We start from the raw sequence: 22,049 nt of genomic DNA, 5'->3' as shown, positions 1-22,049 counted from the left end.
AAGATGGTATTAAAAGGCAGGCTTAATATATCCAAATTTCGCTTTTTTTTTTTTTTTTTTGAGATGGAGCTTTGCTCTGTTGTCCACGCTGGGGTTGAGGGGCACGATCTCAGCTCACTGCAACCTCCACCTCCCAGGTTCAAGCGATTCTCCTGCTTCAGCCTCCAGAGTAGCTGGGATTATAGGCACGCACCACCACGTCTGGCTAATTTTTGTATTTTTGGTAGAGATAGAGTTTCACCATGTTGTCCAGGCTGGTCTCGAAATCCTGACCTCAGGTGATCCACCCACCTCGGCCTCTCAGTGTTGGAATTACAGGCATGAGCCACCATGCCTGGACTAATGATTTTTGTATTTTTAGCAGAGACAGGGTTTCACCATGTCTCCCAGGCTGGTCTCGAACTCCTGGCCTCAAGTGATCCGCCTTCCTCAGCCTCCCAAAGTGCTGGGATTACAGATGTGAGCCACTGTGACTGGCCAATTTATCCAATTTTTTAAAGAAAACACATGATTATAGCCCAACTTATTCTACCTGATAAACTCTGAATTATGGGTCACATAAACCATTTCAGAGGGGGTAATTTTAAACCAATTAAATGTATTCTAAATTTAATGTGCTATAAAAAGAAAAACACCCAAAGCATATGGCTGACAGTTCATTCAATTTTACTTAATTTAGGCTCTTTTGAAGCATCAAATTTTAAAAGTAAAATAATTTGATAATTAAAACCATGGGATATTTGTATTAGAGGGAATATTATAGACCACTCCCCTCACAGTACAGATGAGTAAAACTGAGCCCTGCAACAGCAAATTGACTTGCCCTAATCTTTTTTTTTTCAAGTCCTTTTATAAAGTCACTTTAGCAGGTGGCCTTTTGAGGATTATAATTTTCTTTTTATATATTTCCGTTTTAAATGTGGCTTTGCAAATGTGCTACATAATGATGCACTTCAGAGACATTTCCATAACGGATGTCATGTAGTAGGGTGGAGTCCCTTTCAGCTGTTAGTTTTCTACAGAAGTGACGTCAACAATAGGGTACTGGCTCAGTAGGTTATAAGTGTGTTTCAAAGTCTTGCACCTACGCAGAAGTATAGGGCCAGTACTGGACTGACCAAGTTCAGGAACCTTGTCAACCAAAGGAAATGAAAAATCCAAGCTTTAAGGATCTGATCCAAGATAAGGGGGTGATGAGGATGCAAGGTAAGACAAAATCTGAATAGCACCTCAGCAGAGAGATGATTTGTTAGTTTTGAGACAGTACCTCAGACAGATCACAGAATGCAAAGATTCTTTATTTGAGCTGCTCCTTGAACCTGCTCCCTAATTAATAACTCTGATTCTAAGAGACATGAAAGTCATTGTATTATTCCTTGGGAGGCTGGAGTAAATTGTTCACATCTTTAGGAACAATTCAATGTCTGCAAAGAGGTCCCTTGTCAGGTAATTCTGCCACACAATGGAAAGGCTTTGTTTACTTTGTTTCCTTAAGTCTCCTTTCTCCCTTACCTAATCTTTGAGTATACATGATCCTTTTTTTTCTGTTAAAGGAATAGATCCTTTCTTTTCTCTTCATCAAAGCTGATAAATAAATTGCAGCTTTTTAAAAAGCTTTCCAATTTCTTTTTTACCTTCATCAAAGCAGGTACTGCTCATTAAAATGGCATAATCTCTCTGGATTAGTGTGAATTTCAGCTTTTACAGAAGAGAAATCCCACAAATGAGAGAAGCATAGGTAACAGATTGCAAAGGGTTGGCAATACTTCCTTTAAATCTGAATGTAAATACCAGCCTCTCCTAGCCCCCAGCAACATATGCTTATGTATTGGAGCTCCCCAGATGCACAGAATGGATGTGCAAGATGAGAACCAGTTGTCAAGGATTCTTTCGTCTTTTGAATTTGTCTTGCAGTATTTAAAATAGTAATATGTATTTTTTTAACCAGAAATGATTCAGAACATTAAGATCTTTCCTGTGCCTTGTTTTCCATTTTGAATTAAATATATTATTTTTCAAAAATGAATCAATACCTTCATTAACATTTATATCAACCTTTTTTTTTTTTTTGTGGAGGAAGGAAAATGCTCTGAAGATTTGGAACAGCTCAGCCTCCAAAGTGCAGGTCAGAAAATTGGGCTAAGTGAATGCTTATCAGTAGTACTGTAATTTGTTCCAAATGCCTTATAGCATTTTATAAATAATTAGAAATACGAGTTTCATTTCTAAAAGGGAAACTGATACATAATTTATAACTGTATGAAAGTGTAAAGTATTATATAAATTCAAGAAATACACAGTTTTTAAATTATTTAAAATTATATAAAGTGAAAGTGCTATGCTCATAGCTAATTTCTATATTTTCACTTATTCCTATTATAAACCATTAAATTAATTGTAATGTTTTGGTACTCCATGGAAACTATTTGCTTAAACAGTAACATCTACAAACTTAAAACCAACATCTTAAATCTCAGTGCAAGGTACAATTCTTTTCCAGGATCCCTAAAATAGGTAATTTCAATTACTGCCCTGAAGGCTTTATAGAAATACCAGGAGACCAGTAGGTGGCTCACGCCTGTAATCCCAACACTTTGGGAGGTGGAGGGGAAAGATTGCTTGAAGCCTGGCATTCAAAACCAGCCTGGGCAGGAAAAAGAGACCCCTGTCACTATAAACAATTTAAAAAATTAGCAGGGCATGGTGGTGCACACCTGTAGTCCCAGTTACTCGGGAGACTGAGGCAGGAGGATCCCTCAAGCCTAGAAATTGGAGGCTACAGTGAGCTGTCATTGAGCCACTGCACTCCAGCCTGGGTGACAGAGCAAGACTCTCCCTCCCTCCCTCCCTCCTTCCCTTCCTTCCTTCCTTCCTTCCTTCCTTCCTTCCTTCCTTCCTTCCTTCCTTCCTTCTCTCTCTCTTTCTCTTTCTTTCTTTCTTTCTTTCTCTTTCTTTCTTTCTTTCTTTCTTTCTTTCTTTCTTTCTTTCTTTCTTTCTTTCTTTCTTTCTTTCTTTCTTTCCTTTTCTTTCTCTCTTCTCTCTCTTCCTTCATCCCTCCTTCCCTCCCTTCCTTCCTTCCTTCCTTCCTTTTGTCCTTCCTTCCTTCCTTTTTTTTTTTGTGAGACAGAGTCTCGCTCTGAAGCTCAGGCTGGAGAGCAGTGATGCGATCTCGACTCACTGCCACCTCTGCCTCCCAGCTTCAAATGATTCTCGTGCCTCAGCCTCCCCAGTAGCCAGGATTACAGGCTTGCGCCACCACACCTGGCTAATTTTTTGTATTTTTAGTAGAGACAGGGTTTCACCATGTTGGCCAGGCTAGTCTTAAACTCCTGGCCTCCAGTGATCCACCCACCTCAGCTTTCCAAAGTGTTAGGATTACAGGCATGAGCTACCATGCCCGGCCTGAGACTCCTACTTAAAAAAAGAAAAGAAATATCACGAAATGACTGTTGGTTTGTACTGCTCAACAATTCAATCTTAATTGCAAAACACTTCCTTTTATTTTGTAACACTACTCAACACATTTATAGATCATTTAACAAGATTTAATTTCATAGGTAATGAGTTTTCAAGGTATATGCAGATTTTGGCAATGTTTTCTGGAATAAGAAAACATGGAACTCTCCAAACACAATATAGTTATGATCCAACATGAAAGCTGTCTTTTTTATTTGGTACTCTTCTGCATATTTGCTTCAGACAGCTGTTCTCTAATCATTGGTTGGGTCCTAGTATATTGTCTGGAAAGCAAGATGATAAATATTCATGACTTATGATGTTTTAAAGTAATTACAAGTAAAAAATGATTGCATTGATAATCAATTTTAATTCCTTTTTGTTTTGTTTTGTTTTACCCCGTCCAAATTATTGGGTCATAAGTTTTTAAAAGCTTAAGTTGTTATTGTACCTATTCCAGGATCTTCTCAGAAAGGCAGGAAAAAAGAAATTATTTCTTTTTCTGAAATCAAATGCAAATGACCAGATATTGAAACATTAACATGCAAATTAGTGAAACATTCCACAGATTTTCTGCAGCTGCTCTTCACCCCCTCCCTCAACTCCCACATTCCCTTATATATTCTAGCCACACCAGAGATTTCATTATTTCCCAAATTTGCCTGTATACCCATATAATCCAGCTTGGGAGAGTGGAATTGAAAACATATGTGTTTAGGAGAGAGTCAGAATTTGGTTTAAATGTCTCTATCTCTTACTATCTGTGTGGCTTTGGAAAAGTCACTTCATCTCTGTGTGCCTTGGTATCCTCATGGGAAAATTCAGATAATTGGCACCTCAACATAGTGCTAGGGATATAGCACATGCTCAATAAATTGTTATTGAATGAAGGATGAAATATAACATATAAACCACCTAATACAGTGCCTGACACATAGTATTGGTAAACAGTAACTCATCATTTACCCTCTGTTCCTCTCTGAGGCCTGCTCTCACATTCCTTTTTAATCTAGCAGATACCTAACTATTCTTCAAGTCCCACATCAAATGGCATATCCTTGGAGATGATTTATCTAACCCTTCCAGGCAAAGCTAATGCGTCTAGGTCTGCATTCTCATAACATCTTTTCCCCCCCATCATCCAGGACCTGTTGTGCCCCTCAAAGAAAGAGAGGCCACCATAAGGCCAATCTGAGTTCCCAAAGAGATCTCTCTCTCTCCCCATTAAGAAAGTTGCACAGGTGAGGCCAAGCGTAACTATGGATAGCTAAGAGTCTCGTGACTTTTTTTTTTTTTTTTTTTTTTTTTTAAGAGACAGTGTAGGCCAGGCTGGAGTGCCATGGCATGATCACAGCTCGCTACAGTCTTGACCTCCTGGGCTGAAGCCATCCTCTCTCCTTGGCCTCACAAAGTGGTGGCTTGAGCCACTGAGCTCAGTCTCATAACATCTTATACCTAGTGTTCATAGCATTTTGTTGCCATTGCCATTGTTGATATGTCTATTTCCCCAACTAGACTACAATAACCTCCTTAAGGGCAGTGACCCTATCATACTGGTCTTTGTATCTGTAGTTTCTAAGTCCCAGGTATACAATAGAGCAAATAAATGTTTGAAGAAAGATGAAGAGACTGAATTGTCTGCCAGAGTTTTTACCAGTATGTAGGACTTGACTATGCTTTGTAATTCACATATCTATCTTCCCCACTAGACCATGAAATCTTTATCCTTTTTTGTTTTTAGGCAAGGTATCGCTCTGTCACCCAGGCTGGAGTGCGCTGGCTCAATCACAGCTCACTGCAGCCTTGACCTCCTAAGCTCAAGCGATCCTCCCACCTTAGCCTCCTGAGTAGCTGGGACTACAGGTGTGCACCACACACCGACTAATTTTTTTTTTTTTTTTTTTTTTTTTTTTGTAGAGACAGGGTCTCACCGTATTGACCAGGCTGGTCTCCAACTCCTAGGCTCAAGTGATCCTTACACACCTGCCTCCCAAAGTGCTGGGATTATGGGTATGAGTCACTGTGCCCTGTTAGACCATGAAATCTTTAAGGAAAGGCCCTTTTCCATGTATCTCCAGGACCGACACAATGCCTGGCTCAATAAATGTCTACGGAATTGATAATAGGCAAAAATCTGTCTTCAGGGCTCTTTCACCCATTCTCTTCTGTTATTTAAGTAACCCTCCTCCTCACACTTCACAAGATCCTTACAATATCTGCCTTTCCATGTGTGCTGTTAGTCTCTCCTTTCTTTTGCTAACTTCCAAAGGATAGGTTTAAATAAAATAGACTCATCTTTGCTAAAGTGTTCTTAGCTAACTCCTTGCTAGTTCTTTCATTCAGTGCCTTAACCCAGCTACAATGTACGTTGTATACAGTGGCTACCCAGTTGTCAGCTGGCATATCTAGCCCTGGGCAGAGATTTGATTAGTTAGATATAGTGCATCAACCTATGAAATCTCTCAATTTTGAACCTATCCTTTTAATATGAAGAATGAAATTCACCAAATGTAATTTCCCTCTTTCAGTTTGAGAATGCTCAAGTCATGACCTCCTATGGACCTGGGAGAAAACCTTGGCTCTGCCTTCCTCCCAGGTTCCCTGAAGTGACCCCCAGTTTGTTTTGTTTGCCTAGCAACCAAGAAGGGGCCATTTGCCATGCTGATTTTAATATGAAGACATTTGGGTTCTAGTTGGGTATTCAGCTAGAACATAGTGTACTAGAATTATCTATGTCCCGTGATCTCTCTATCAAGCATTACCAATACAAAATTAATATGGAGGCCTGACTAAGATTCTTTAGCATTTTCTTATACAAAGTTGGTCTTTGGTAGGGTGGGTGAAGTAATCCAGCATATGTCATATTCTTTTTCAGTCTTTTCATTATCAAAATTAACCCCTATCCAATCATCTAACCTTTAAGGAAGAAATTACATTGCTCATATGATTGCAAATTTAAATTCATGCAGGACAGCCCTTCCTATATATTTTTTAAAATATTAGTGGTGTTAGTTATGTTGATCAACTGGTATACCAGTTTGTACAAGGAGAAATGTTTTGGGCTAATAGTTCTAAATTAGAATATAGTTAGACTAAGGATTGTTAGTAAAATTTTCTTTTTACTTTACCCTGATACTTGGTTTATCTCCCTTCAGACATCTGTTCCTAGAGACTGTTGTCTTTTCTCCATATCCCTCTCTTCCAATTAGAGAGACAGATAAGCAGTTGTCTTGAGAATATAAGGTCACTGGCATTCCATAAATGGATTCCAGTGCCTGCTACAGAAATAAGTGGTGAGTGTTCTCTGTCACTTGCAAACTATAAATTAATTAAGTTGACAACTTTTCCTTTTTTATGTTATGTTTTCAGAGGGGCTTTTGAAATACCTTTTATTGCATTTTCTGATTATTAGAGTTACATATGGTCATTGTAGAGAATTGATAGCACAGATAATCACTAAAAAGAAGAATAAAAACCTTAACACTCATAGATAACAGCTGTTAGCATTTTGATTTATTTATTTACAGCTTTTTTATATGCATATAAAAATATTTTAAAAGAAAATTGGGATCATATTATGTATAAATGCCATATCTTGCTTTTCAAAGCATCCTTGTATCTGAAACATTTTAAGCACCATTAAGTGCTTGAAAAAACCATTTTAAATTGCTATGTAACATTGTCATGTGCATATACCATGGATTATTTCTTTAAACATTCTTTTTTCATCTTTAGATTGATTCCAATTTTTCCATCTTAAAAATAATTCTTGGCCGGGCATGGTGGCTCATGCCTGTAATCCCAGCAGTTTGGGAGGCCGAGGTGGGTGGATCACCTGAGGTCAGGAGTTCAAGACCAGCCTGGCCAACATGATGAGACATGGTGAAACCCCGTCTCTACTACAAGTACAAAAAACTAGCTGAGCCTGGTGGTAGGTGCCTGTAATCTCAGCTACTCGGGAGGCTGAGGCAGCAGAATTGCTGGGAGGCAGAGGTTGCAGTGAGCCGAGATTGCGCCATTGCACTCCAGTCTGGGTGACAGAGTGAGACTCAAGTCTCAAAGTCTCTAATAATAATAATAATAATTCTGTTCTTACTCCTTTTTCTAAATCTCCGATTAGACTAGAGACTTAGAAAGGAATTAACTAAGTATGTGATTTTTTTTCAAAAAACTTTCATAGTAAGAATTTTTAAACTGTTTTAAAGAAAGTTTGAGGCTTGGCTTACTGGCTCATACCTGTAATCTTTGCACTGGGAGGCTGAGGCAGGGAAGATTCACTTGAGCCCAGGAGTTTGAGACCAGGCTGGGCAAAAAAGTGAGTCCCCCAACTCTACAATAAATAAATAAATAAATAAATAAGCTGGACATGGTGGCCCTTTGTAGTCCCAGCCACTCAGGAGGCTGAGGTGGGAGAATCCCTTGAGCCTTAGAGGCTGAGTCTGCAGTGAGCTGTGATTGTGCCACTGCACTCCAGCCTGGGCGACAGAGTGGGACCTTGTTTAAAAAAACAAAAAACAAAAAACTAAAACTTTACACCAATTTGCCCATCTATTATACTAGCAGTGTTTGTGAGTGCCTATCCATTTCACTGGAATTTCTCTCCCTTAGAAGTTCTTAATTTGACTGACAAAAATGGTATATATCACTGGTGTTTTAAAATGCTGAATGTTAAAAAATATGTATACCATTAAGTTCTTAAACTTGTCCCATATGTATTTATCTCTGTTCTTGTTCTTTATCCATGTTCCCTTTTGACTTTTGTGAGCTTTTTTATATTTCAAATCTATCAACCCTTCTTAATGTTTGTTGCAAATATTTTCCCAGTTTGTGGCTTGTGTTTTAGGTTTTCTTGTTTAGTAATGGCTTTTGAGCTTCAACATTTTCCATTTTTGTGTAGTCTAAATCTATTGATTTTTCCACATGTGATTTGTTCCATTGCTTATGTGCTTAAAAATTCCATTGTTTTTCAGTAGAGTTTTTGGTTAGTTTTACTTAGCCAGACTTATAATTTTGAAGGCAATGGATTTGTTCTACACAACTGTAAATATAGCTGTAATTGTACTTTGTTCATTTTAAATATTTTATAGGCAGATTTGGACGTGCTAGTTATAAAAGTAGGAGCAGCTGTAATTCCTTTTAAACAGGACCGTGTGTGGAAAGAGCAACTCTTAAGAAGTCTTTTGAAAAAAGACTTGAAATGTTGACATTTTATTGCAGTGAACAACATTCCACATTATTCATTTCACATTGTGTAAGAGCCCTATAACTCAAGGCAACACAACACTCAAATTGAATAATACCCCAGCATTTTCACTTTCAGAATTATTTGACTGGAGCTTTGTTTCAAACTAGTTAAAATAGCATTTCTCAAAGGGTGGTCTTTGGACTCCCTGCATCAGAATCACATGGATACTTGTTAAAATGGAGATTCTTGAGTCCCTCCTCCGGACATCCTAAATCAGATCTCTTGGGGTTGAGGTCCCTGAATCCACATTTTAACAAGCGTCCCAGGTAATTTTGGTGCCCTCTAATATTTGAGAATTTCTAGGTGAAAGAGAAGCACCCATGGAGGCAAAGGACAAAACACAAGCATGTGAGGACTTGAGTTCAAAGACAGATCTGGGCCAGGTGCATTGGCTCACACCTGTAATCCCAGCACTTTGAGAGGCCGAGGCAGGAAGATTGCTTGACCCTGGGAAGTTGAGGCTTTGAGCTCTGATCTCACCACTACACTCCAGCATGGGCGACAGAGTGAGACCCTGTCTTAGAGAAGAAACCCCAAAAAACAAAACAAAACAAAAAACAGTGTATCAGTTAATAGGAAAAGAAATAGTCAGAATATAACAGGGTTTAAGTCTAAGGGTACTGGATTTTAAGTATTAAAATCTGAAAAAGGAGCTCTGCTAACCTCATGTCTGAGAACGACTCACAATTCTTCAAGTTCCTTATCCTTCAAATGAGGATAAGGAACTCATTTGTAATTGTGGTGGCTCTCACCTGTAATTGTGATGTCTTTCACCTGTAATCGCAGCACTTTGAGAGGCTGAGGTGGGTGGATCACTTGAGCCTGGGAGTTGGAGACCAGTCTTGAGCCTGGGAGTTGGAGACCAGTCTGGGCAACATAGGGAGAACCCATCTCTACCAAAAATTTAAAAAATTAGCCAGGCATGGTGGTGCACCTGGGACCTGTGGTCCCAGCTACTCAGGAGGCTGAGGTGGGAGGATCACTTGAGCCCTGGAGGTTGAGTGATGGTCACTGCACTCCAACCTGGGCAACAGAGTGAGACCCTGATTCGAAAAAAGAAAAGGAAAAAGAAAATACATGTACCAGAAGTTTCTTTTTGTAAGGTCTAATTCTGTGCCAAGGAATCATATAGTGTTTTTCTTAATTTGGGAAAGGAATCCTCTGTAAAAAGCCATTTCTGTGGACCTCAATGCTCTGTATTGCAAATTAAGACTTTCTAGAGTTCAGATTCTGTTTTTAGACTGTGATCATTAACTTTCTTTTACATATCTGATTAGACTTAATGAGTTAGCTAAGTTCATGACGTGTAAGGTCCCAACAACAATTTTTAAAAAGATATACATGCACCCAGGTATACACGATTGTAAGGTCCAGGTAAAAGAACAAATTTAACAGTGCTTCATCAGTTTTATTATTATTAATAATAGAATTGGATGAAGTGCTAGTAGTGGTCAGCATCTGGAAGATGTGGCTCCAGGAACCAGTGAGTCAGTGTTGACAAGTGTAGAGTTTAAGGTCAAGTAATACGGTCCCTGAAATGATTTGAAGTAGCGGGATGGCAAAGGGAGGGAGAAAGCAGGAAATCAATTGAAGAGCTATTAAAGTCAGAAGGAGCACAAGTTATTGACAGGATCTACATCAAAAGTGGAACAAAAGGTCTCAGTCTGAGTGATGTGATGTGATATGAACTGAGTGATGTGAAGAGCCACCAAGTTGCTTTGCCTTTCCCCTCCCCCATTTAGAATCTGGATTGAGTTGGCACACGAGGTGAGGGCACACCTGTAAGAGGTGACTACATAAAACTAGTTCCTAGAATTAGGGAATTGAGAGATATGGGGGTTGAGAGGTGGTGGAGAGAGTCCAGGCATGTATTTTTCTGTTGTCACACCTTCAGGAAAGGGGAAATACGCGTTCCGAGCAATGTAATTTCCCTTCTGACCTCCATCCTCTTTAGGATTTCAGTTGTCTTTATTTATTACAAAATTACTATATTCCAGTGTTATCAAATCTCAGAGGGTAACAAATAAATTATATAGCAGTAAATATAGAGATGCATAGTTATTTGAACCCTTCTGAGTCAAGCTCCATTCATTAAGTGTACTGGAAAAGATGTGGGATTCAAGTCTGTCAGGAACCCCTTAAATTATTCCTGAGTTGGAATTCTTTTTCAATTTCCCACTATCTGTGTGATCTTGAATATAATGTATATGAGCCACATTTTTTGAAATCTGGAAAATGGAGATAAACATTTTTATTTAGTTATTTGAAGATTAAATAAGATACAATAGAAAAAGAACCTGGTACAATGACTGGTACATAGTAAGGACCAGTATCCTTTTAAAGTTGATTAATCAAATTTCAAAAGTCTTAATCCGATTTTCCAGTAGAGTGCCTAAACTCATTACTTTAGCCTTATTCTGTGGGATCCTCAATTCTTCCTCACTAGTTTTAGCATTTTTTGCTTGACCTCACCATCTATCTCTTCATTCTCTTTGTATTTCATGTTTTCTCCTTCCCTCCCACCTGTATTTTTAAGGAAGAGCATTGCCTTTGATCTGGAATCTAGGACCACCTCTCTCTAGATTCAAAATTATGTCCTTAGCCTCTTGAATACTAAATATATTCTCTTGGTCTTCTTCTCAGCGGAATCTCTAAATTAGCCTCCAACTTTTTTCACGTGGCCCCTTCCTCATTATTCTTACTATGCACTGTTCTTCCCATGGTTGTATCCAAGGTTTTTTTCACATCTCTGTTCCCCATTCCAGAGTAACATTTCTAGCCCTCCAGTGTTTGTCATCCTCTCTCTGGCTACATTCAAGTCATCCTACAGATATGCAAAACTACACTGACCTAAAATCCAACTAATAATGAATAAAAGACCTGCTTTTAGGCCAGGCACGATGGCTCAAGCCTGTAATCCCTGCACTTTGGGAGGCCGAGGCGGGCGGATCACGAAGTCAGGAGATCGAGACCATCCTGGCTAACACGGTGAAACCCCGTCTCTACTAAAAATAGAAAAAATTAGCTGGGCGTGGTGGCGGGCGCCTGTGGTCCCAGCTACTAGGGAGGCTGAGGCAGGAGAATGGTGTGAACCCGGGAGGCGGAGCTTGCAGTGAGCTGAGACCGCGCCACTGCACTCCAGCCTGGGCAACAGAGCAAGACTCTGTCTCAAAAAAAAAAAAAAAAAAAAAAAAAAAAAGACCTGCTTTAAGACTCTGGAATACACTGCACTTAGAGTTAACACTCACTTCTTACCACTATTATTTAATTTTATTTAATATAATTAAACCTCTGTATCTACCGACAGGGGCCCAAGAAGTTTAGATTTTGTCTGTGGGGAAAATGCCAAAACCTTTCTCCTCTTTCTCTCTGCGTCCAAGTAGTCCTGGATAACAGAAGTCTAAAGGCTTTTATTTCAAGTTAATGAAAGGGAAGAAATTCTTTTTTGAGTTATTTGCTTGGAAGCCCCATACATCTGGGTATGCCTCTGATCATTGTACAAAAAAATATATAAAAACAAAAAATCAGTTCACACATTCATCCATTCAACAATATCTATCTATCTATCTATCTATCCACCTATTTATCTATCTATCCATTTTTGAGATAGGGTCACGCTCTGTCGTTCAGGCTGGAGTGCAGTGACACCAATCATGGCTCACTGCAGCCTCGAACTCCTGAGCTCAAACCATCCTCTCACCTCAGCCACCCAAGTAGCTGGGACTACTGGCGCAGGCTACCACGCCCAGCTAATTTTTTTTCTTTTCTTTCTTTTTTTTTTGTGGAGACACATTCTCACTGTGTTGCCCAGGCTGGTCTCAAATTCCCAACTTGGCCTCCCCAAATGCTGGTATTACAGGCATCAGCCACTGCACCCGGCCAAATTCAACAAATATTTATCAAGAACCTATGATACTTCCCCCACAAAAAAAGACCAAACCAAAATAAAGCAAAAACAAAAACTATGATGTGATGTGACTGGGCACGGTGTCTCATGCCTGTAATCCTAGCACTTTGGAAGGTCGAGGCGGCAGGATCGCTTGAGCCCAGGAGTTTGAGACAAGAGTGAGCAACAGAGGGAGACTGTCTGTATTAACAACAAACAAACAAACAAAAAACTAAACTGAAAGAAACTATGGTGTATAATATAAAATTCTGCATGAGCAGATTAAGATGAGCAGACTACATGGTTGAATAGGGGAGATGAACCATGTACACAACTATAATACAAAGCAAAAAGGAATAAGTGACACATGGTGGTACAAATGAAATAGAATATATCTTTACAGAAGAGAGAGATTTCTCCAAGCTGAAACCTTATGTAATTAATTTCCTTCAGTGACTGACCAAATAATATGTTGGTTTCATGAAGCAAGCCTCAGCTACCAGATGTTAAAATATTTGAATTCTACAGCAGCAGCTAGACAACATCCAAAAAAAATTTAAACACAATATAAGGATGAAATGAAATTCAATTGTTTCAACAATGAGCATAGTGTAATTGGATGAGGGCCGCCTGTGGGCATCAAAAGGCCCTGACAACTGCAGTGATCCATTTGTAAAGCCTTCTTTCTTTTCCTCAGGTTGTAGAAATAAAACAGTCCTCAAGAGTAAAGTGGAGAATTTCCAATTTCGTCCTTTAATAAACGGGTTGTTGGCATTGAATAGAATGAAAATAATAATACGTCTTTTCCAACCAAAGCATAATGACCCTTGTGGCCTTTCTCTCCACTCTGTGCCCTGTACTTTAGATGGTAAGCAGCAATTTGAGTGGCAACATTGAAAAAGATGTTAACCCTCTGTTGCTCAGCAAGTACTAAGCAGATACAGAGCCTACATTGTGCTCACTGTGCCAGGACTAATAGCAAAGCGGTGTTCCTGAATTTTTCCCCTTCCCCCAAGCTCACTGAAACATAAACTCTGGCATTAATACATAAATACAATGCTCTGATTGAGAAGGTAGTGCATCCACAGATAACTGGAAAACTTACAATCCTAGAACTTTGTCTTACACTGATGTTGACATCACATAGGAACTTAGAATCTAATTTCTGTAAATGAATTTTGCAAAACCTTTACAAAAATCATGGAACAGTTAGGTTTCAAATTTTTTTTTTGTACAGTCGGGGAAGAAAGAGTGTTTTTTCCCCCTACACACAGCAGTGTAAAAATGCTTTGCTTTTTAAAGGATGTTAAATTATAAAACCCAACTCTGAATTTTAAATGCCACAGATGTGAGGGTATAACACCTTATTAGAGTTGCCAGATTTAGCAAATAAAATGACAGTATGCCCAGTTAAATCTGAATTTGAGATAAACAATAAATAATTTTTTTTTTAGTGTAAGTATGCCTCATGCCATATCTAGCAACCTTAACCTTAGACAACATTGTTTGATTATGCAATATTCCAGTTGACTCGTTAATTTTTAGGAGGCAGGTTTGCTTTTTATTCCCTGGGTTTTCATCTTTTCCCCTTCCTGCATGTCTCCTCAGCATATGATATTTCTTTGAATGAATGGAAAGATCTTCTGTGAAGAAGACCATTCAGTTCATAAATGAATTATTTTAAAGTCCTGCACCCGTCTGCAAAAAAAAAAAAAAAAAAAAAAGACCAAAAAGCCCCTTTTTGGTCTTCTTTTTGTGCTGTTACAATTGCTCTTCACTTGTTGATCTGGGTTTAATCATTCAGATAAGTGCTTCAACTTCAAGTGCCTCAACTTTCTGCTGTTCTGAATAAGAAGGCTCAGTATAAATGGGTGGAGGAGGGAGGGAGTCTATGGCACTGAGTCACATCAATTTGAAAAATAAATATGTAGACCTCATGTAGACTTTTCCTATAATTAAAGACTCTCACTTCCCAAAATATATAAATCAGGTGCTTTACCTGTTCTGATCATTTCAATGAACATTCAATTCACACGTCCATCAGAGGGTTCACAAATGCATGAAAGGTTCATAATTCAGGCCGGGCACCATGACTTATGCCTGTAATCCCAGCATTTTGGGAGGCTGAGATGGGAGGATCGCTTGAGGCCAGGAATTCAAGACTGGCCTGGGCAACAGAGTGAGACCTCATCTCAACAAAAAAATAGATACATCTTCTTCGCATTTTTTTTTCCAGACATGGTCTTGCTCTGTTGCCCAGGCTGGAGTGCAGTGGCATGAACATAGCTTACTGCAGCCTCAAATTCCAGGGCTCAAGTGATCCTCCCACCTCAGCCTCCAGCATAGCTGAGACTACAGGCACATTCCAGCACACCCAGGTGTGCAACCAAAACTTGTAGGAAATATTACTGATTTTTAGTATTTGCTTTATTGTGTCATAAGAAAACCTTTTTACAAAACTCGAGACAGCTTCCTATTAAAGTTATAATTCCATTGTGGCAGATATATGTGATGATGAAATAACTTTTAAAATCATTATTATATTTTAAAAATTATTGTTTTTGAAACATTTCTTATACTTTCTTCAACCTCTTTATTAAAAATATGATTTTTACACCCTCTTCTTTTGAAGTCATTTGCAGAAGAACATGTAACAATAAGTCCCTGAACTGTCTCTAGAAATGCATAAAAACTCTATTTAGGCCGGGTGCGGTGGCTCACGTCTATAGTTCCAGGACTTTGGGAGGCTAAAGCAGGAGGGTTGCTTGAGGCCAGGAGTTCAAGACCAGCCTAGGCAACATAGTAAGACTTTGTCTCTACAAAAATGAAATAAAATAAAAGGCATGATGACGCATGCCTGTGGTCCCAGCTACTTGGGAAGCAAGGTGGGAGGCTAAGGTGAGAGGATCAGTTGAGCCCAGGAGGTCGAGGTTGCAGTGAGCAGTGATTGTACCATTGCCTTTCACCTTGGGCAACAGAGCAAGACCCTGTCTCATAAAAAGAACTCTATTTAGGCACTTTCATATATAACATCTGCCCTCTCAGGAATCTTTTTAATGGAAAAACATTGATGTCCTTCTGTTTATGATGATTATTTTATCTTTTGTTTAACCTTCAAAAACCTGCAAAAGTTTAAAAAGATGTCATGTCTGGTATCTCAGGATACTAGAAATTGAAAGAAACTTTCTCAATTTGGCCAAAGTTGTCCATGAAAACTTTGTAGTCTATATCACATTAATGGTTTAAAAAAGTGAATGCTTTTCGATAGAAAAGAGGATATGAAATGTTACCAAGGCACAGAAATGATAAATACTCAAAGTGATGGATACCTCACATACCCTGACTTGATCATTACACATTTTATGCATGTAAGAAGCACTGACAATTTCCCCATAAATATGTCAAATATTATGTATCAATAAAGGGAAAAAAAGTGAAAGGCTGCTCTTAAGATCAGGAATAAGATGAGGTTTGCTTTCCCCAATTCTATTCAACATTGTACTAGAAGTTCTACTCAGTGTAATAAGGCAAGAAATAAAAGGCATCCAAATTGGAAGGAAAGCAGTTAAAGCTCTCCTTAATCACACATAACATGATCTTCTACAGAGAAGAATCTACAAAAAAACTACCAGATATAATAAGTCTGTCACTCAGGCTGGAGTGCAGTGGTGCTATCTTGGCTCATTGCAACCTCTGCCTCCCAGGTTCAAGCGATTCTCTTGCCTCAGCCTCCTGAATAACTGGGACTATAGGTGTACACCATCACACCCAGCTAATTTTGTATTTTTAGTAGAGACGGAGTTTCACCATGTTGTCCAGGCTGGTCTCGAACTCCTGACTTCAAGTGATCCGCCCACCTCGGCCTCTGAAAGTGCTGGGATTCTAGGCATGAGCCACCACGCCCAGCTACTTCTGTTATCATTTTAAAAGCAAGAAAGTTCCATTAAACAGAAACCTTTATATACTTTTTTTTTTTTTTTTTTTTTTTTTTGCAGCCTTGCTGAGAATGAGCTCCCGTATGGTTGGTATGCACGGAGATGTACTGCCTGATAAACTTATTTTATACTTTTGGGCACAACCAATTAAAACTTGTGGTGGTCTCTTATTTTTTCTTTCTTTTCTTTTTTGGTAAAGACAGGGTGTTGCCACGTTGCCCAGGCTGAACTCGAACTCCTGGGCTCAAGTGATTCTCTTACATCGGCCTCCCAAAGTGCTGGGATTACAGGCATGAGCCATCACGTCCGGTCTCAGTCTGTTTCTTGAAGTTAGAAGTACACTAAAGCATAAAGCTGGAGACCTAGTTGTACTCCAGCTGTGTCAACATTTAGTTTCACGATATGGGGCAAGCCATTTCACCTCTCTGGTCTTGAGTTTCCTCATTTAGGAAAGTAGGTGGTTAATAGAGGATCACTCCTGTTCCACTTCTAAGACTTATTATTTAAGACATATAGAGAGTTTAACATCAACTTTATTATCACTTGAGACACCACTTCAGTGCTGCAACTTGAGCATTGAAGAACAGAGCAAAATGCTTCATAAAAGGAGATAAGAGTGGATATTTTGGTCTGACTTACTCAGATAATTGCCTTAGTTATAAATTGGCATTGTAGATCTATCTAAAGTGTATGTTAATAATATCAAAAAATAATAAAATAAAATCCCCAAATTTTCTGCTTTCCCAAATAAATTCATTAAGTGTAAAGAAAGAACTCATTTTTAAGATCTTCTGATTTACACATTCGAAGCATTGAAAGGGTGGATTCCAGACTGATAACCATAAGGGTCTTTAAAGTGGCATTTTTAGGCAGGGCATGGTGGCTCATGCCTGTAATCCCAGCATGTTGGGAGACCAACGTGGGTGGCTCTCCTAAGCTCAGGAATTTGAGATCAGCCTGGGCAACATGGAGAAACCTCGTTTCTGCCAAAAATACAAAAAAAAAAAAAATAGCCTGGCATGGTTGCATACTTCTGGTCCCAGCTACTCAAGAGGCTGAAGTGGGAGGATTGCTTGAGCCGGGGAGGCAGAGGTTACAATGAGTTGAGATTGCACCATTGCACTCCAGCCTGGGTGACAGAGTGAAATTCCATCTCAATAAATAAACAAATAAAGTAGCATTTTAAAAAAGTATCTGCAGTTTTATTCTTATGCTAAAAGTCTAGGCCCTGTTTTGAAGGCACATACCCCACACATTTATACTCAAACAAGCGGATAGCCAAGTTGTCAGTGTGTGTGTGTCTTACCAATAATGTTATATGTATTTCCCTATAATTGTTTCTTTAGTGTGTTGAGGTGTTATAGCATAAAATCATTAATCTTGAACTTTGAGTATCTTTATATTTTTTGAAAATAACAAAAAGTGATGTCGTATGCCCTGTTCCATATAGAATGTGAACCTTAGAATAGGTACTGTGCTACACAATTATCATTCCTTTTTTCCCCATTCTCTCTATCAGTTAGTGTGATCTATTCACCTACTCATATCCAGAAATAAAATTTGTTTTGTTTTGTTTTCTTTTCTTTTCTTTTTTCTGAGACAGAGTCTTCCTCTCTCACGCAGACTGGGGTGCAGTGCATGACCTTGGCTCACTACAACCTCCATCTCCTGAGTTCAAGTGATTCTTTTTTTTTTTTTTTTTTTTTTTTTGAGACGGAGTCTCACGCTGTTGCCCAGGCTGGAGTGCAGTGGCGCGATCTCGGCTCACTGCAAGCTCCGCCTCCTGGGTTCACGCCATTCTCCTGCCTCAGCCTCCTGAGTAGCTAGGACTACAGGCGCCCGCCACCGCGCCCGGCTAATTTTTTGTATTTTTAGTAGAGACGGGGTTTCACTGTGGTCTCGATCTCCTGACCTTGTGATCCGCCCGCCTCGGCCTCCCAAAGTGCTGGGATTACAGGCTTGAGCCACCGCTCCCGGCCGAGTTCAAGTGATTCTTGTACCTCAGCCTCCTGAGTAGCTGGGACAACAGGCACCCACCACTACGCCTGGATAATTTTTATATTTTCAGTAGAGATGGGGTTTTACCGTGTTGGCCAGGCTGGACTTGAACTCTTGACCTCAGGCGATTCGCCTGCCTCAGCCTCCCAAAGTGCTGGAATTACAGACGTGAGCCACCGTGCCCAGCCTAAAATTTGTTGATATTTAGTTTGTTACAGAAGTAGGAGGATTGAAATTAAAAAAATTTTATTTATTATGTAATGACTGGTAACTAATTTTATATTCATATACAGATAGAGAGACTAACCCTACATTCTGAGAATTCAAAATCTTTTGGACAGTTAAAATTTTAAGAAACATGAAATATCTTACTTCAATTGCTTGTTTTTAGTGAGTTTAAATATTTCACTAAATTTCATAGCTTTGAATGCATCAAGGTCTCTTCAGAGTTTTTCAGTGGGTAACAAACTTATGTGTGTATGTGTGTGTGTGTGTTTGTGTGTTTCAAATTTGCCAATGCAGAAACTGTAAAAAGAATATAATATATATATATATATATTCCCTGTTGCTCAAGCGATAGTCCCACCTCAGCCTCTTGAGTAACTGGGACCACAGGCACGCGACCATGGCAGGCTTTTTTTTTTTTTTTTTTTTTTTTGTATTTTTGGTAGAAATGGAGTTTCTCCATGTTGCCCATTTTGTATTTTTGGTAGAAACGGGGTTTCTCCACGTTGCCCAGGCTGGTCTCAAACTCCTGAGCTTAGGAGATCCACCCGCCTTGGCCTCCCAACATGCTGGAATTACAGGCATGAGCCACCGTGCCCTGCCTAAAAATACCACTTTAAAGACCCTTATGGTTATCAATCTGGAATCTACCCTCTCAATGCTTTGAATGTGTAAATCAGAAGATCTTAAAAATGAGTTCTTTCTTTACACTTAATGAATTTATTTGAGAAAGCAGAAAATTCTGGGGATTTTATTTTATTATTTTTTGATATTACTAACATACATAATGTTATACAAAGAATATACATATATTTTTTACAGTTTCTACAGTGGCAAATTTGAAGTATGGTAAATGTTGCTTCTGCATTCCAATTTGATAATGAGCCTTAACCTTGCCCATTTTATTCCATTAAAAGAGGAAGAAAAGTAGTTACTGGCAAAGCAAATAGCTCATAAAGTAATCTGAGTGATGGAAAAAGAACAGTTCCCAGCATGGAATGAAAATATCTTTCACCAAGGATGAAGTAAAATTATAGAAGTACTCCATCTGTAGCTGCTTTTTACACTTAATAGTCTTAAATAAAATTCTCCTTGAGTATCTCTGACCACTGAGGTCTGAGAACCTGAAACATGATGAAATTTACAACCTGGGCAGTCACAAAGAAAGTCTTACATTTTCTTTGGGCTTTGAGGGGAATGGGCATTCTATTATGCCTATTACATTGGTCACCTTAAGTCTTATAAATTTCTTTATAAATTTGCCATACAAACTTTTATTTATTTGCATTTTATTTAATTAAAACATTTTTGTTTGTTTGTTTGTTTGTTTCATAGTCATGGGGTCCCACTGTGTTGCCCAGGCCGGTCTTGAACTCCTAGGCTCAATCAATCCTCCCATCTCAACGTCCCCACAAGTGCTGGGATTATAGATGTGAGTCACCGCGTCTGGCTGCAGACTTTTGGATATTTTTCTTAAAATAAAAACTTTTCTAACATATACTTGTTTTGTGATGTCAAGATGGTCCACGGGATCTTAACAAATAATAAAGAAGTCTTTCATGATATAAGGATCAAGACTTAGGTTCTAAATATCAGTTTTATTGCACAATTATTGTGTAGTATTGGAAAAGTCCAGTCATCTTTGTAATCATTTATTATGAGGCTTAAGTGCAAATATGCTTAAAAGGTTCTTTTAAATCATAAAGCATTATGCAATTGTGACGTATTTTCTCCAAACAGCCACCTAAATGAAAGTGGTGGGTTTTCAATTATCTGAGGCATAAGCCATGAATCTATGTACTTTGACTACACATAAGTAATGGAGATTAGCCTTGTGGTTGCTTATTAGATTGAAATGCTTTTGCATACATATTCATATAGAATACTTACAAATCAAAACAGTCAACTTTATTATTTATATAGTGATGACAATGATGATAATAGGTAACACTAATTAAGCACTCCGTATACATCATGCCTGGTGCTAAGCAGTTTCCATATGCTATCTAACTCAACAGTTGAAACGATCCTATATTATAAAGAGGAAACAGATAAAGCCAGGATTATAGATTGAGGCAATCCAACTCCTCTCTTAGCCATTATACTTTTATGCCTTCCAATACTCTTAAAAATCTGCTGTCTGTCAACTTTTTATTTCTGGCAGACCATTCTTCAGAATAAATGCAAGACAAATACTCCCGAGAGGCTTCTGGAAGCTACAGACTCCAGATAGTCTCATGATCCATTGAGTAATCTGGTTAAATGGAGAGTAAACATTAGGATTATGAAAACACAGAAGGACAGAACGTAATGGAGAAAACCTGCTTGATTTCCATAACAGAAAATCATGCTATACTAGAGTTTGGGATAAGTAGAAAGTAGATACAAAAGTGGGAGCCTTAGAGAAAAGAACTTTAAACTTAAAGAAAACCCCAACTTTGAAAGTTTTTAAACCAAGAAGTATTTTGATTACAGTCAACATAGCATTGTAGGACATATAATATAAGAGCTTAGAGATGAGTAGGAGGAGCTGATGGGGAATTTTGTAGGCAATATGACCACTCTGTAATTGTAATTGACAACTTGTCAATTACCCAAGGTCTTCCATAACCCTTATGCCATCTGGTAATCACAGTATTCTGGTAAGGAAAATAGAATAGATTCTATTATCCCATTTTAGAGATATCTTAACTGTTAATGGCAGAATCTTCTTAAAATTGGCCTTGAGATTGGCCTAAATTATCATTTTAACAAATTATATTTGAAGAGAAAGTACATGAGTATATTGGTCCCAACCCACATTTATAATCCCCGCATCCATCATGACTTTATTCACATTACATTCTAGCTAGACAGAATTACTCCCCAGGCAGTTATACCACTGCTTTGTTTTTTTTTTTTTTTTTAGAAACAGGATCTCTTTCTGTTGCCCAGGCTGGAGTGCAATGGCACAATTATAGCTCACCATAGCATCAAATTCTTTGTCTCAAGCGATCCTCCTGCCTCAGCCTACTAAATATGTAGGACTACAGGCAAGTGCCACCATACCCAGCTAGTTTTAGAGGGGGTTTCACTATGTTGTCCAGGCTTGTCTTGAACTCCTGGGCTCAAGAAATCCCCCTGCATCAGCCTCCCAAAGTGCTGGGATTACAAGTGTGAGCCATTGCGCCTGGCCTCTACTCTTTTTTTTTTTCTACCATAGAAGTCCATCCCAACAACTTATCTCTATTGGAATTGGCTTTTCAAATCACATCTATATTTCTCCCCCTAAAATCTCCTTACTTCTTGATTTCTTCAAGCATAT

At 38.7% G+C, this 22,049-nt stretch overlaps 1 long non-coding RNA gene and 1 other non-coding gene across 2 annotated transcripts; one reads left to right on the top strand and one right to left on the bottom strand.

Moving 5' to 3' along the window:
* The first annotated feature begins 1,073 nt into the window (after nucleotides 1–1,073).
* On the top strand, nucleotides 1,074–20,243 carry LOC144338499 (uncharacterized). The gene is made up of 3 exons (XR_013412719.1): nucleotides 1,074–1,206; nucleotides 2,077–2,125; nucleotides 20,081–20,243. It is a non-coding gene; the product is annotated as an uncharacterized LOC144338499 (long non-coding RNA).
* On the bottom strand, nucleotides 4,603–4,733 carry LOC114675220 (small nucleolar RNA SNORA64/SNORA10 family). The gene has a single exon (XR_003726309.1). It is a non-coding gene; the product is annotated as a small nucleolar RNA SNORA64/SNORA10 family (small nucleolar RNA).
* Nucleotides 20,244–22,049: the final 1,806 nt, after the last annotated feature.

Source organism: Macaca mulatta, chromosome X (genome assembly GCF_049350105.2).
Source record: "Macaca mulatta isolate MMU2019108-1 chromosome X, T2T-MMU8v2.0, whole genome shotgun sequence".
Taxonomy (NCBI): domain Eukaryota; kingdom Metazoa; phylum Chordata; class Mammalia; order Primates; family Cercopithecidae; genus Macaca; species Macaca mulatta.
The sequence above is the reverse complement of the archived record's forward strand: the minus strand, read 5'-3'. Positions and strand labels throughout refer to the sequence as shown.